General features: G+C 41.8%; 1 protein-coding gene across 3 annotated transcripts in view; it reads right to left on the minus strand.

Moving 5' to 3' along the window:
* ZNF609 (zinc finger protein 609) overlaps positions 1 to 13,859 on the minus strand; it is a 69,556-nt gene that overhangs the window by 55,082 nt on the left and 615 nt on the right. The gene's annotated exons all lie outside the window — the stretch shown is intronic.

The following is a 13,859-nucleotide window of genomic DNA, read 5'->3' on the forward strand; positions in this document are numbered from 1 at the left end:
ACTTTTCGCAGAGTTTCCGCTCTCTTGCTGATCACGACAGCCTGCATTGCTGCTGACCTTTGGCGGAGAAGCAAGAGCTTGCAAAGAAAAGCCAACTGGGAACGATGTGACACCGAGAGATGGATTGATCCCACCAGCACTTTCAGCTACATACAAAGAGAACGTCTCTTACCAGCTACATTCAAGCCTGCAGAACTCGAGCTGCTTCCAGACATTACCCACAGCAATTTTCAACCTGATTAACTTTCAGGAATGCCCATCACTGAGGAACAACAGAAACAGTGGAAAATCTCCAGCACCAGGCAACCGCAGCTCCAGAGCTTGGCCAAGGCCCACAGGATTTCGGATGGTTGCCTTCTCTTTCCCAGGGCCAGAGCAAGCCAGCTTGTGTGCATTCTGGCTCCAGGCAATCCCCAGGAAAAACAAGTAAGAGCAACCAGAGCAGAACAAAGCAGTTTTTGAGATGAGTCTGCCTCCGACCATTGTAACAAACCTACCTCGGAGGGCCCAGAGTGATTCCACTTAACCCAGGACCTCGTTCCGTTAAGCCCATCCAGCCTCTTATGTGCCTCCTTTTCTGGAGACGGCCGTGGAAGCCTGAGCAGCTGCTGCTGTATTCTAGGGTCGCTCTTCCCGTCATCCTGGGGTTGGCAGCCAGCCCACGGCTCTCCTCTATCCACCACCTCGTCACAGGCTCCTTTTTTGTTTCCCTGACTAAAGAAACTCAGGGGGATGCATCTCACTTGGCAGAGGAGGAAGCTGCTGCACTCTGAGCTCCTCACACTACAGAGCCCAGCTCCCTCCAGCTGCTTTGTTTAGGTCGAACCTTTCTTTCTTCTCTCTCTCTCTCTTCTTTTTTTTCTCCCCCCGAGCAACTCCCATGTCTTTTTGTAGCCTCCTTTTTAAGATGCTCTCTCTCTTGTGCTCTTTCCAGCGATGAAAACAATGTTGAATGAAAGCCAGCTGGCAGCCAGAAGGAGATGAAGGAATCTGCACAAAGGAGCTTCCTAACTCGCTGCTTTTCGTTCAAGGAACTGTCTGCTGGCAGGGGGAGGCAGGGAGCCCTTGCCTCTCTCTTTCTGAGGCAGATCCCCCCCTCGGACTACAAAAATGTGCTGTTGCAAACACCCCCTAACCCCCCGGCCAAATCTCTTGGCCTTGCCTATAATATGGATGCCCAGCCACAAAGATTGGGATGCACAGGGAAATGCAAGACTGAACTCAAAATGAAATGTCCGCACAGGATTATCCACACCTGTCCGTGCCTTAGAATAATCTCACGAAATTGTTCTTAATTGCAAAAGGTCGACATGAGTCATTATTTCTCCAGCTTCTCATCTGAGAAATAATTACACCTCAAAAAAAAAAAAAATCCAAACAAAACCAGACCGAGGGTTTTACTCTACTCAATCTTTATGACAATTTCTTAAACGCACAACAGATGGATTATCACCAGGGTACAAGGTGGAGCAGAGAGCACTTTAAAAGTAATCAAAAGGCAAGTTTACTTTGTGTCAGGGGGTAATGCTTTTCTGACGCAGATAACTACAGTTATAAAATATGTTCATAGCCAGCTTCTGAGTTATGCCTATGTATATAACTATATGACACGGTTGTAAATGAGAGATCAAATAAACAGCAAGACTTCAGAACAGTTTGTATGATCTGAAAAAGAAGTCTAATTGTTTCAAAATCAATGTTGTAAATCACAATACAGGAGGCAATAGGTTACACTGCCCCAAATGTCAGATATGGTAACAACAGGTTTATGGATAAAGGTGTTATTTATGCCCAAGAAAATTTCAACTTGCCTAAATTAGCAGACAATCTGGTTCTTGAATTTATTATGATTTTTTTCCAGTACAAATGTGCAGTTCATGTATTGTGGTGAGATGGATGGCAAGCAAATTTAATAAATATTTTTTTTTCTGTTCAAATAAATATGTGATGCCTATAGCTTAATTTCGACGTTTCTAGCTGTCGGTTGGGGAAACAGCAATTTAAATGACAGCTCATCCCACGCGGCAGATTTCTTCATTCTGCGTTGTACCCATAATCTTGGGAGTTCTCCTTTGTGGCTGCTCCAATCTAAGTTGCCTATTTCATGAACACCCAAGAACCTAATGGAACAGAATGCTCTAAATAAGAATATTTAGAGCATGAAACTCTATTAGCCATGAAGGTTAATTGACACTTCCAAATTGAGAAGCAGCAGGCCACTGAATGCTTTTTCGTGGAAGACAACAAAGGGAAAGGTGATTGCTTTGATTCCCTTTTTCTGAGCTTCTTGGGAGCATCTGGTCGGCCTTTATTGGATTTAGGATGCTGAATGAAGAATTCTGATCTGGTCCCACAAGGTGATTCTTGTGTTTTATACTCCTCATTGTTTTCTTACCCCTCTCCTCTAGCCAACTCTCCCCTCTATTCAAGTTTACACAATAACAGCCCCTAATAAATTGACCCTCAGGATGGACCCATCTTCCCATTTCTGAAATTAAATGACTGGAAAACAAACAAAATACTCCATTTTCTCTTCTCTTACTTTAAGTATGCCATAACAACATGTAATCAAATTAACAAAATGGAGACGCTACTGTGTTCACACAACCGGCTTACGTCATTTCCACTCTATATCCTTTCTCCCCAGAGAAGGAAGCTACATCAGGGAATCATGAAATCATAATAGGAAGGGATCTTAGGAAGGTTATCTGCTGCAACCCTGTTCTTAGTGAAACCATCAGTGGCATTTAACAGACTACCCATCCAACTTCATTTTCATCTTTAGCAAAGGAGAACTCACGACTTGATCTGGACTCTAATGCTCTGGTTAATGTAGCTGTGGGCTCATGTTCACCTTGTAAACAATAAGGACACCCAGAATCCTTTTATATGTATCACTGCCAAGCCAAAAATAGAAGAGAAAGAAAAATACCAAAAAGTATCTTCCAGTCTTCTTTATAGCAGTTTATAACTCCATAGTTGTGCTTAGCATAGTTATGGGGCTTAAAGATAAATGCCTGTTCCATGCCACTGAGCATCCAAGGAAAAGCAATTATAATAATGGCTTATTATTATTTAGTATTGCCAAGTGGAAAACATCCTGGGCAAAAACAGGTTAAGCAGAAGTAAGCCTAATAAAGCCACAAGCAACAGTTAAAATTCTAGCCTGCAGAGGAGTGAATAAGGCACACTAGGTTTAATGGTGACCTCAGATATGTTCCTGAAAGCTCCTGTTCACCTCTTCAAACCCCGCTACAGGTGGGCAATAAACAGGTTGAGCTGAAGGATTCTTCAGGGAGATCAGAAATGGGCAGCTCGGGATGTCTCGGTGCCTTCAGGGAAGACAATAAATAGGTAATAAAACCAAACCAGATTCTAGACCTAAAAGGCGGTTGCTGTGTTGGCTAACAGCTGCAGTTCCATTTGTTCAGCAACTAATTAAGTAAGGCATGTTGGAACGAGATGGGCTTTGTAGGTAATGGTAGACTGTTTACCTGCACTTGTCAGCTTCTCCTGTCAGGATATGAGAGAGTAAAAACTGCAGCAGAAAAAAACTGTCTTTGCCCTGAAGCAGAAAGTTACTCTCTTCGTTGCAATGGAATCCCCGTTCCTGACTATCATTATCTGTAGGGTACCCATTCATTTGATAAAATGGAGAACATGACAACTGTATGTGGATACCCCCCCTTCCCCTCTTCTTTTCTGTTGCAAAGAAACACAAAAGATTTTGCTGGATTAAGCACATTCGTAAATTAAATGCACTGTACCAATCATATGTAAGATTTCTTTGTTTTTGCATGGCTGCTACCAAATCAATGTTAACAAATGTAAACTGCAGCAATCCTCAAATTACTTAATACATTAGTTAAATAATTAGCACACAAAAAATAAAAACAATACAATTCAGATTTTTTTCCCATGTATGTATTTGAACAAATAACTTCTTAAAAATAAGTTTAATGTTTAAAACATGGGGGGAGGGGAACGGGTAGGGAGGGACGATGGTATTGTTTACATACATGTTTGATACAAAGACTTACTTGAAATGATACAAGAGAACCAAAGAATGAAACAGAGTAAATATTAAGGAAATAAATCATTTGTCTATAATATACACTTTTCCTCTTTTCTTAATGAAAGGAAAAGAGAAAATGAACCAAACAACTCTAAACAATACATAGATGAAGAGTTTTTGTATAAAGTAACATTAATTTCTTTTCTTTTTCCACAGGTTTTATTCCTACTGTCCCATTGCCCCAAGGCACATATTCTTTTTCCATTCTGCAAAATATTATAAAGAAACATTTTATAAAGCAAACACATATGCATGTGAACTAAATTAAGTTGCTAACTTAATAAGCATGGTTTATTCTGAAAGCAGAATATGGATTTCTTTCATGTATACAAAAGAACATACATGTCCTAATGTATCTTCATATTCAGTATATAAACAGCAATAGGAACAGAACAGTAAAAAAAATAACCAAAATCAGTATTTAAACCATGAAAAAATGCTCATCGTATTAACAGCTCCATTTTGGCTACTTTTATGCAGCTAAGTAATATCATAAAGGTACAATTAAACGTTTGATTTCTAAGTATGGGCTATTTTTAAAACAAGTTTGAGACAGCTAAAACACACAAGAATCCTATTTTATAGTTTTAACTGCAGTTCTGTTTTGATTTTCTTCTAATGTCATGAAAGGCTGCAGTTTCTCAAAGGGAATGTAGAGATGTTTAATATTTTTTTAACTATGCTTACGCAGCTGCTCTACATATCAAGAAGCGTACCCGAAACATAAAAATGCCCAAAAGACAATGAACTGGTACCTTTAGCCATCCCACAATAGCTTTTCAATCCACTGTGACTGAGAGGGTCAGACCAAAACCCAGGAAAGGTGCCAGTGCCAACAAAAACGCTGCCCTGAGACCTCATGACATTTTCTAGTGTAAATTAACACTTGCATTTTCTGTAAGATGCCCTTCCAATCACTAAAGATGGACCTGGAATGAAAGGCTTAACTTCATTTTCTCTGGCTTAAAAAAACAGAAGCAGCAGCTACCCCATAGAGATTAAGTCCTGCTTGTCAACTGCATGAACTGACTTCAGCCAAAAGGTAGTATAAACAGAACACTTTATTATTCAACAAACAGCTCACAGCACACATTGTGACTCTCTATAGCTTGTGTATCTTAAAATCGGAACGCAGAAGGCTCATTATTTGACATGAAACAAGATCCTTCCAGCAAATACTTGGGCAGATGACCTGAAGAACAAGATCTTACTAGGGTGGGACTGTGCCTGAAAAGAATCTCATACTAAATCCATGTGCCATTCTTGGTCACTTCTGAAAGCAGAGCTCCAAGAATGGGCTCTATTATGGTGAAGGGAAGGGAGTATGTATTTGCCAATGTCTACCCCATTAATGTTTAGGCAGACAACTATGTAGTTGCTTTGCAATTCTCTACCATGCCAATAAGGCTGTAAGGCTGGTATTCCCTTAATGGAGATAGCAATAATGTCTCCGTAACTGTTCATTGATAACTTACAAGCCCACACGATGGCCTCCTCAACCCGTCTGCCAATAGAAGAATAAGAAACTCACCTCTCTAGATTGCCTGTTCTATAGGAGACAGACGAACTACCGTGCTCTCTAAGATTAACAGGATTTGGATGAACATTTGGAAGAACAATCTCCAGTGCCCAATGAAAACTTAAATTTATCTTGCATATAAAGGCAGGATCTGGTCTTCACACCAGTTTTTCCTGATGGAACACACCCAGGTCATCCTGCACTGATAGGGGTTGTCAGTTTACTAAGCTGCCGACCAGAGGCTAATACCACCAGTAAGGCTACTTTCCAAATAGGATGCTCATAAAGATATGCTTAATTGGCTCAAAGGAATTGGGGTCAACATCCTGAGGACCAATGTTAAATCCATGATGAGGAGTGGGGAACAACTGGGCAAGAAATAAAAGCCAACCCCTCTGAGAAAAGACACACAAGCCTGTAACCTGAAAGCCAGTTTCCCTACCCATCCAAAAGTTTAATTCGAATGGTGGCAGCTTGCCTTGTCAGGATATTTGATACCAGCGTTTTATCTAGATCACCTTACAGGAACCCCAGAGTCTCCAGTATTCTAGATTCCTTCTCCTTTACTATCAAACATTTGCCAGATCATCTGGAGTTTCTTTCCAGCAGATAATCTTCACTACGAAATCTGAAAACTGGGGTTCACTAAGCACCCGTGTTCAACTTCCAAGCACAATCCCAAAGTCATTTTTGGGTCTGGGTGAACAACAGCTTCCTCCCTCAGCGATTTTGTTTTGCCCCAAGGAAGCCATAGCAATTTCTTTATTATGGACATCTATACAGAGAAGTACAGGCTTCTGAGCCAGAAGGGAACGAACGCAATTACTCATGCCTTGAGAAGCTTCATCTTTTATGCTATTCTGGACATGATCTATGCCAATGAAAATAGTGTAGAGCAAATCCTTCTGTCCATGACATTAGCAGATCATCTATCTCCTCTGCTCTGACATCCTGGAAAAATGAGAAATGGCTCGCCAGCCTGCTCTCCTCTGTTGCAAATAAGATGATCGATAATAAACTGAATATCTCTGTTATCTTCTGGGAAACCTTTTTGGGTAAAATGTCCACTCTGGCTGTGGTATAATATTCTGGTGGCTGAGCCAGTTGTGTGGTTTTCTGCTTACCTCATTAAGTGATTTGCCTCCTTCTAAAGGCCCACTGACCTCATTGTCCACCCTTCTTAGGAAATCCTTTCCACTCATCCGATGCTTCAAGGTCAACAACCCCAGATACACTGCTTGGATCTCTGAGCAACTGTTTGGGCAGGAGGAAGGCCTTAGCCTGGGCCCCAGGTTCTGAACCGAGAGACACAAAATGACCTCCTCAACCTGCTCAGCTGACCTCTATGGTTATCTTCTCTCTGTTTGGCTCTTCGAGAACTATACTGGGGTGGGTGGGTGTTAGAACAAATTACTACAAATCACCACTTCGGAGATCTGCCCCCTGCATAGGACTATCAGGGTTATTTGGATACTGGAGGCTATCTATTCCTGTAATGAGAACAGAAGCAACTGGAGCAGTCCGGAATGAAAATGTCGGGGTAAGACTATGTTCTGAGCCGCTGTTATCACTCTCTGTGGTCTTGCCCACAACATGAGGGGTTGTTTTTTTCTGTCATCTACCATTTCTCATGTTGGATTCTTCTGTAGCCTGAATGATTGTTCTGGAGATAGGAAGAGTCTTCCCTCTTTCAGGCCTATCATCTATTCAGTAGTAAGTATTCACTTGGAGGGAACAAGGGAGCTCTTTATGTTTATCACAAAGTTGTAATCTCTAAGGAATTGGAGTTAAGCTAATTCAATTATTTTTCCATTGGGGGAACTGTGATGAAAAGGTCATCCAAACAGGGTGTAAAATATGAACCCAATGAGCCCTCAGGTTCCTGGTGAATTATGCCATCACACTGGTTAAAAAAATTCCAACACCAGTTTGAAGGGGACAGACATGAACTGGTCCTGATAAACTGAACCTTGTACACAAAACTGAGAAATTTCTGGTATGCTTATCAACATACTCCGCATGAGCACCAAAAGTTATAGAGGCTAGCCAGTGGTTTGGGATAAAGGCATCTAACCTTAGTCATCCTAGTCTCCAGAATGAAGGTCACCTGTTTGATGAACCTGTTTGGTGACTTGGACAGAATGGAGATCAGGCCAGAGCTTCCTTCTTGGTTTGGAACATATTCTACTGCATTGATTATCCATAAATGATCTATGACATGTCCTATTCTCGGCTGTGTCTCCTTTCTTTGAAACTGGGGAAGGTAGAAATCTCTCCTTCAGTTTGAACTGTTTCACTTGCTCCAATTGGATCGTCTACGTGCCAAGAGACGCTCTACCGGGGAGCTGATAGCATCAGTTTGAAAGGTATTTCTTCAGAAACTTTTCTCCTCAACTCTGAGGACTATTCCTATGTTGTCGAGTATCCCAATGCATACTTCTAAGTGAAACCATCTAGGAAGAAAAGGCAAAAGGGCAAATAAGAAGCTAGCTGCATCTGTTTTCTTCTTTATGTTGTTTCTGCTGCTGACAGGGCCTTCCTATTGGCCTTATTTTCAATTAGGACCAGGTGAATCAATTCCCCAGACATTTTCTTGTAAAGCCTGCTCAGAATAGTGGTCCGAAGCAGGGGGGGTCTCCAACCTTGGCTACTTTAAGACTTGTGGACTTCAACTCCCAGAATTCCACAGCCAGCTTTGCAAAGGTTGGCGTTTTAAAACTCAAAAGTGGCCAAGGTTGGAGACCCCTGGTCTGGAGCAATGGTTTCTCTGAGACTGCTGAAACTACAATCTGGCTTACACTGAGGTCCCGGAGGTCACACGGTTCTGTTTGCACATCTGCCATTGGATTGGCTCTTCTACAGATCTTGGTTACCTCCTCTTGCAGGTATCTTTGCTCTTTGGGCAACGCTCTGAATAATTATCAGGGCCAAAGTGTCACACCTCTACCCACACCATGGATGTTAGGCGTCTAACCAGATTGCAAACTGTGCAGTTTTGTGAACCTAGCAGAGCAAGTGGTCTCTTTTCCATTCTGTGGGGTCTCACAGACTGGTTGAAAAGCTTCTGGAAATTCTACTGGTGCTGCCAAAGAAGATCCCTGACAGTGGCTTCGGTTAGCATGAGTTACCATCACGTGGCTTCTTTTCTGAACCAAACTGCTTACTCTCTGGGTGAAGCTCATTCACAGCACTACAATTATCTAATGAGAACTTCAATTGGAAGATACTATCACTATGCCATAGACTTTTCTTGTATAACTTGAGGCCCTACTGGAGCACAGGCCGTTTCTGTGTATGACAGCACTTACATTAATAAATCTTATCGAGTGGCTGTTTTTAATAAATCAAAGCTCTTTGACTTGGGAAAGTATAGTCTAAAATTCTGAAGTTGACTTTAGTGATTCCTGGTGCATTTCGAATGCTGTAAAAGGAAGCTGGCTTCCTTTGCTTAGAAGCCCCGATTTGGCAAAGCAGGCTAGTGTAACGGCTTAAGCTGACATGCCATTCTCCAGAAGGTCTAGTCCCCTTAACTCTACATGATCAACATCACTCCAGGAGGATAATTTCACTGGAATCAAAACTAAAAGGTTGCAGACTTTCTCCAACTCCCCGTAAAATAGTGTGTATGGGATTTGATATACAAAATGACTTTAGCAGAACCATCTATCGCTACTTAGGTGAAAATCCAACTAAAATTCTCACTCTGCCTATGCTTTTAGTGATTTTCTTTGGCCTCTTCTAATGCCTTACTTTCTAAAATTTTGCAAGGTAGACTTGGTGGTATCCCATACAATAAAAGCTTATATCCATGCCTTTATAGCAAATCTATAGTTTAATCTAGATAATAAATTATAATAAAGTAAGAAATTGCTTTTATCTTTATTTAGTTCAAGTGTCTTTTTTGTAGCTGCATTGTGTAGCTGCATTGTAACTTTATAGTCCTATAATATTAGAATTAAGAACCATTCTTAAATTAGATCTTAGTGTTAAGATTTTACAGATTTGTATAAAATAATCCATGTAACATCAATGTTAATCTGTTACCTTATACCTTAATCTTGTAATTTCATGTGGCCTCTGTTAGTATCAGACTAGATTTTTTTTACTATTTTTAGTCTATTATCTCATGTAACTTATATGACACTATTTACTATCAGATTTTAATCTCGTTTTAATTTCAATAGTGAGAACAGTTTTAGTTAGATCTTAGCATCCTACCATAATGTGTTATTAATCCATATAATTAAGCTGATTTACTGACTTTTAAAGCCAATCACTAAATTGTATTTTACACTGAGGCTAAACAGCGGGAGAAGATACGATCTCTGGGTGTTTTGTGTGACCAGAAGCTCTTAATGCGCATACTCTGGATACAGAAGTTCAAAAGCTTGGAAATGTCTGTCAAGATAATTCTGTGAATCCCCCAAGAGGAGTTCATTCTCTTGTCAGAAGTAGGAGGCTCACAAAGAAAGGGGAAGACCACAAAACCTTTCAAAACAAAGCAGCCGTCATTCCTTGGCTACAGTGATATGACTCCAAGCCCAAGTTCTCGAAGTGAATAAGCGTAAAGACAAGCGAAGTATTATAGTTCTCCAGTATGAGGAAACTGAACTAGCCAAACTGCCACCTGCCTGTACAAAGCTCAGAAGTCCCCCAGCATCAGCTCAAAAACTATTTACAGAGCCAACTAAATGCTTCTTGTGACACCCTTCCCTGTAACCTTTCAGTAGCTGCTCACCTGAATCAGCAAGTATTCCAGGTTTGCAAGAACCAGAGCAGCACAGAAAAAACACGCTCATCGCAGTATGGCTGTTCTTCAGTACAAGGAATTTTACCTACAAATCAGAACCTATTATTCTCCAGACCAATTCCATTCCCACGCACAAATGCACACAAAGGTCTATGCTTGCTGAAGCACAAGGAAAGTGACAAGGACAATTTGAGCTTGTTTTTTTTTTAAGCTTCTCCAGAAGCAAATGTTGAAATAATCTGAACAGCAAACTGTTTACTGCTTAAAATTTCTCTCTCTCTCTCTCTCTCTCCAACATATACCCAGCACCAGGCAAGATATACATGAGTATCATCTGACATCATTTTTGGGGTGTCCCATACAGGAGAGGACATCTGTCTTGAAATGAAGATCCCAGAAAGGTATTCTGGCTATAAAGCTGAGAAAGACTCAGTCACATAACATCTAGATGTTATTCAGAATATAACAACTTAAAACTGGACATATATGGACTGCTAATATCACAACTTTCTGCTATTACTGCACTAATAAAAAGATTAAATATTGTTAATGCTCATTTCTTTATTAATATCCAATACAATGGAAGTCTAAGAGTACCAAGTAAAAAACTATTATGCAAAATACTACTGAGGCACTTTAAAAAATTAACAGAAAATAAACCTAAGAAATCTTAATATTTTAAAATAATAACATAACTAGTTGACAGCTTGAATTTAAAAATACTCCTTAGGATTTCCACTGAGATTACTTGTCTGAAGCAGATAAAAAAATAATTTAAAAAAACCAGTATTTGAACAAAAGTGCTAGCTACTGCTTTTGTTACCGACATTCTGTGTCTGTTTATTTGTACAGAAATCCAAAAATTTAAGGACTTAGTTCCTATCAAGTTTGCACTGTGGAGGTAGCAAATACAGAGCAAATACAGTTACTCATTTGAGGTAATAACTTGTTTGTGCACATCCTGCACCTCTATCAAAAGAGCAAAATAAAGCATGAACTATTCCATAGATTTAACCTTATAAGTGGTTTGCTGGAGATAGCTGTGGATGCATTTTCCAGTACATTAACATTTAAAGATTAATAATTCCTTGCAGTTCACAACACACGCAGGCCGAAAAATTCAGTGTGATCTAAACTAAGATGACAAAACATGACTAGGTATAAATTAAACCATTTTCAGAGCAATGGTACTGTAATATCACAGGGGGGCGGGATCCAAAATAGACCAATGAAAGGTTTTAAGTTTTTGAAACTCATCAGAAGTGATAACTGTTACAACAGAACTTCTGCAACATACGCCTGTCCTTCTCAGAGGGAAAAATAGAGCTTTTAATTCTATCATGGTAGGGCTTTGGTTCCTGAAGAGAGTGGTTGATGGAAGCTAAGATACAGAAGGTGAGAATTCAGCTTCAGAGGAACAGCTCTTATATATCGGAAGCAAACCCTGACAAAAGGCATTTGTTCCCGAGTCAAATAACCAGTCTAAATAAATCCCAAACGTAGGCATAAAATAAATAAAGCTAGCTGCAACCAGATTGGCTCCCACAGGACATTTCAACCTACCCATTCATTTCCTCCTACAACCATCCGCAAATGCTAAGACAGCCTTTACTTCAACCCATTGAGGGCACTGCTGATGAACTGTCATTTCTCACTCTACATTCAAGAACTCTTCAAAGACAGAAGGATGGTCTGTACCATGTGAGGCAGCCAGACTGGCTAGAAATATCACGCAAGAAACCAGGCCTGAGTGCTGCGCTCCTCAGACACCAACATTCAAACGTCACTTTCAGATAAGGCAACTCCTTCAGGACACTGAGGTTTTATGGAAGTCTTGAGAGATACCAGAAGCACCAGGATTTTATGGCCTCAGACCTACAACAAACCAGCCATTAACCACAGGAAGTCCTGAGGTTTGACCACAACTGGGCCCCGTTAAGTGAATCATTGCTGCTAAGTGAATCATTGCATTTGTTAAGTTAGTAACACGTGATGGCTTCCTCATCGATTTTACTGGTCAGAAGGCTGCCAAAGCCGATCACATGACCCCAGGACACTGCAACCGTCATAAATACGAGTCAGTTGTCAATCATCTGAATTTTGATCGGGTGACCACGAGGATGCTGCAAGGGTCACAAATGTGAAAAAATAGACAAAAGAAGTCCCTTATTCAGCACAAAACAGACACTAAACGAACTGTTGTAAAGTTGAGGGCTACCTATATCCACTAAGATCTTCTTCTGGGCAACAATTTTTACCAGACTACAGCTTAACCCAGGGGTCCCCAAACTTGGCAACTTTTAAGACTTGTGGACTTCAACTCCCAGAATTCTCCAGCCAGCACTGCCTGGAGAATTCTGGGAGTTGAAGTCCACAAGTCTTAAGTTGCTAAGTTTAGAGACCTCTGAGCTAAAGGATTCAGTCCCGTCCCCACCCACCCCAATTAAATGCTTGCTGGAGGATGGAAGTATGTGCTTTTAAAAAGAACGAAAAAGAAGAGAGACCTTTTAAGTTTGCTTTTTATTTATTTTATTTTTAAAAATCTCCCCTAGCCTATTGAGCCTTGCGGTACAGGGGCCGGCTGGGGAATTCTGGGAGTCGAAGTCCCCAAGTCTTCAAAGTTGCCCAAGTTTGGAGACCTCTGAGCTAAAGGACTTCAGTTTCCCCCTGAATTAAATGCTTGCAACTGGCTGGAGGATGGAAGTATATCTCCTTTTAGAAAGAAAGAAAAAGGAGAGGCACCTTAACCCTTTGAAGTTTGCTTTTTATTTATTTTATTTTATTTTAAATCTCCGAGGCTATTGAGCCTTGCCCTACAGGTGCCGGCTGGGGAATTCTGGGAGTCGAAGTCCCCAAATCTTCAAAGTTGCCCAAGTTTGGAGACCTCTGGCTTAACCTATCCGCGGTCCACAAGCAGGAGTCTGGCTTATAACCCATTATCTTGACAGGAGCATCCTCTAAGAAACGGGGCGCAATGACCCTTTCCCTACGGACTGTCGGTGTCCCAAAGCCAACACCCCACCGACGAAACACGTGTCCAAGCCCGACACTCGCACCATAAATTGCCTCCCGGAGCCAATGCCGAGAAGAAAAAGGAGGAGGAAAAAAACAAATTAAAAAAAAAGCAACCAAGCCCAGCACCAGCACCCATCCTCCCCATCTTCAAGGCCGCCCTCCCCGACGTCGGGTCGCCCGCCCGCCCGCCCGCCCGCAATTCCGGGCTTCCGACCCGTCGGCGGAGACTCCCCGAAGCTGCGGAACTCGAAGGCGACGAGGAAAGACGACGAGGCTTGGAAAGCCGCTCCGGCAGCCCGGGGTGTCCCCGAGGCTGGCGGGCCACACGTGCCCGGAGCGGCCTCAGGCGGACGCTCGGCGGTGACCCCGGCCGTGCCCTCTGCGCGGAGGCGGGCTCCGGAGGGCAAGGAGGCCCCCGGCTGGCGGTCCCGACGGACGACCCCACTTACCCTCCCTCCCTCGGGGGGGGTTTCCGGGGACACGTTCGCCCCCCCCTTTTT

Source organism: Pseudonaja textilis, chromosome 13 (genome assembly GCF_049901715.1).
Source record: "Pseudonaja textilis isolate UNSWEBS1 chromosome 13, rPseTex1.2, whole genome shotgun sequence".
Taxonomy (NCBI): Eukaryota; Metazoa; Chordata; class Lepidosauria; order Squamata; family Elapidae; genus Pseudonaja; species Pseudonaja textilis.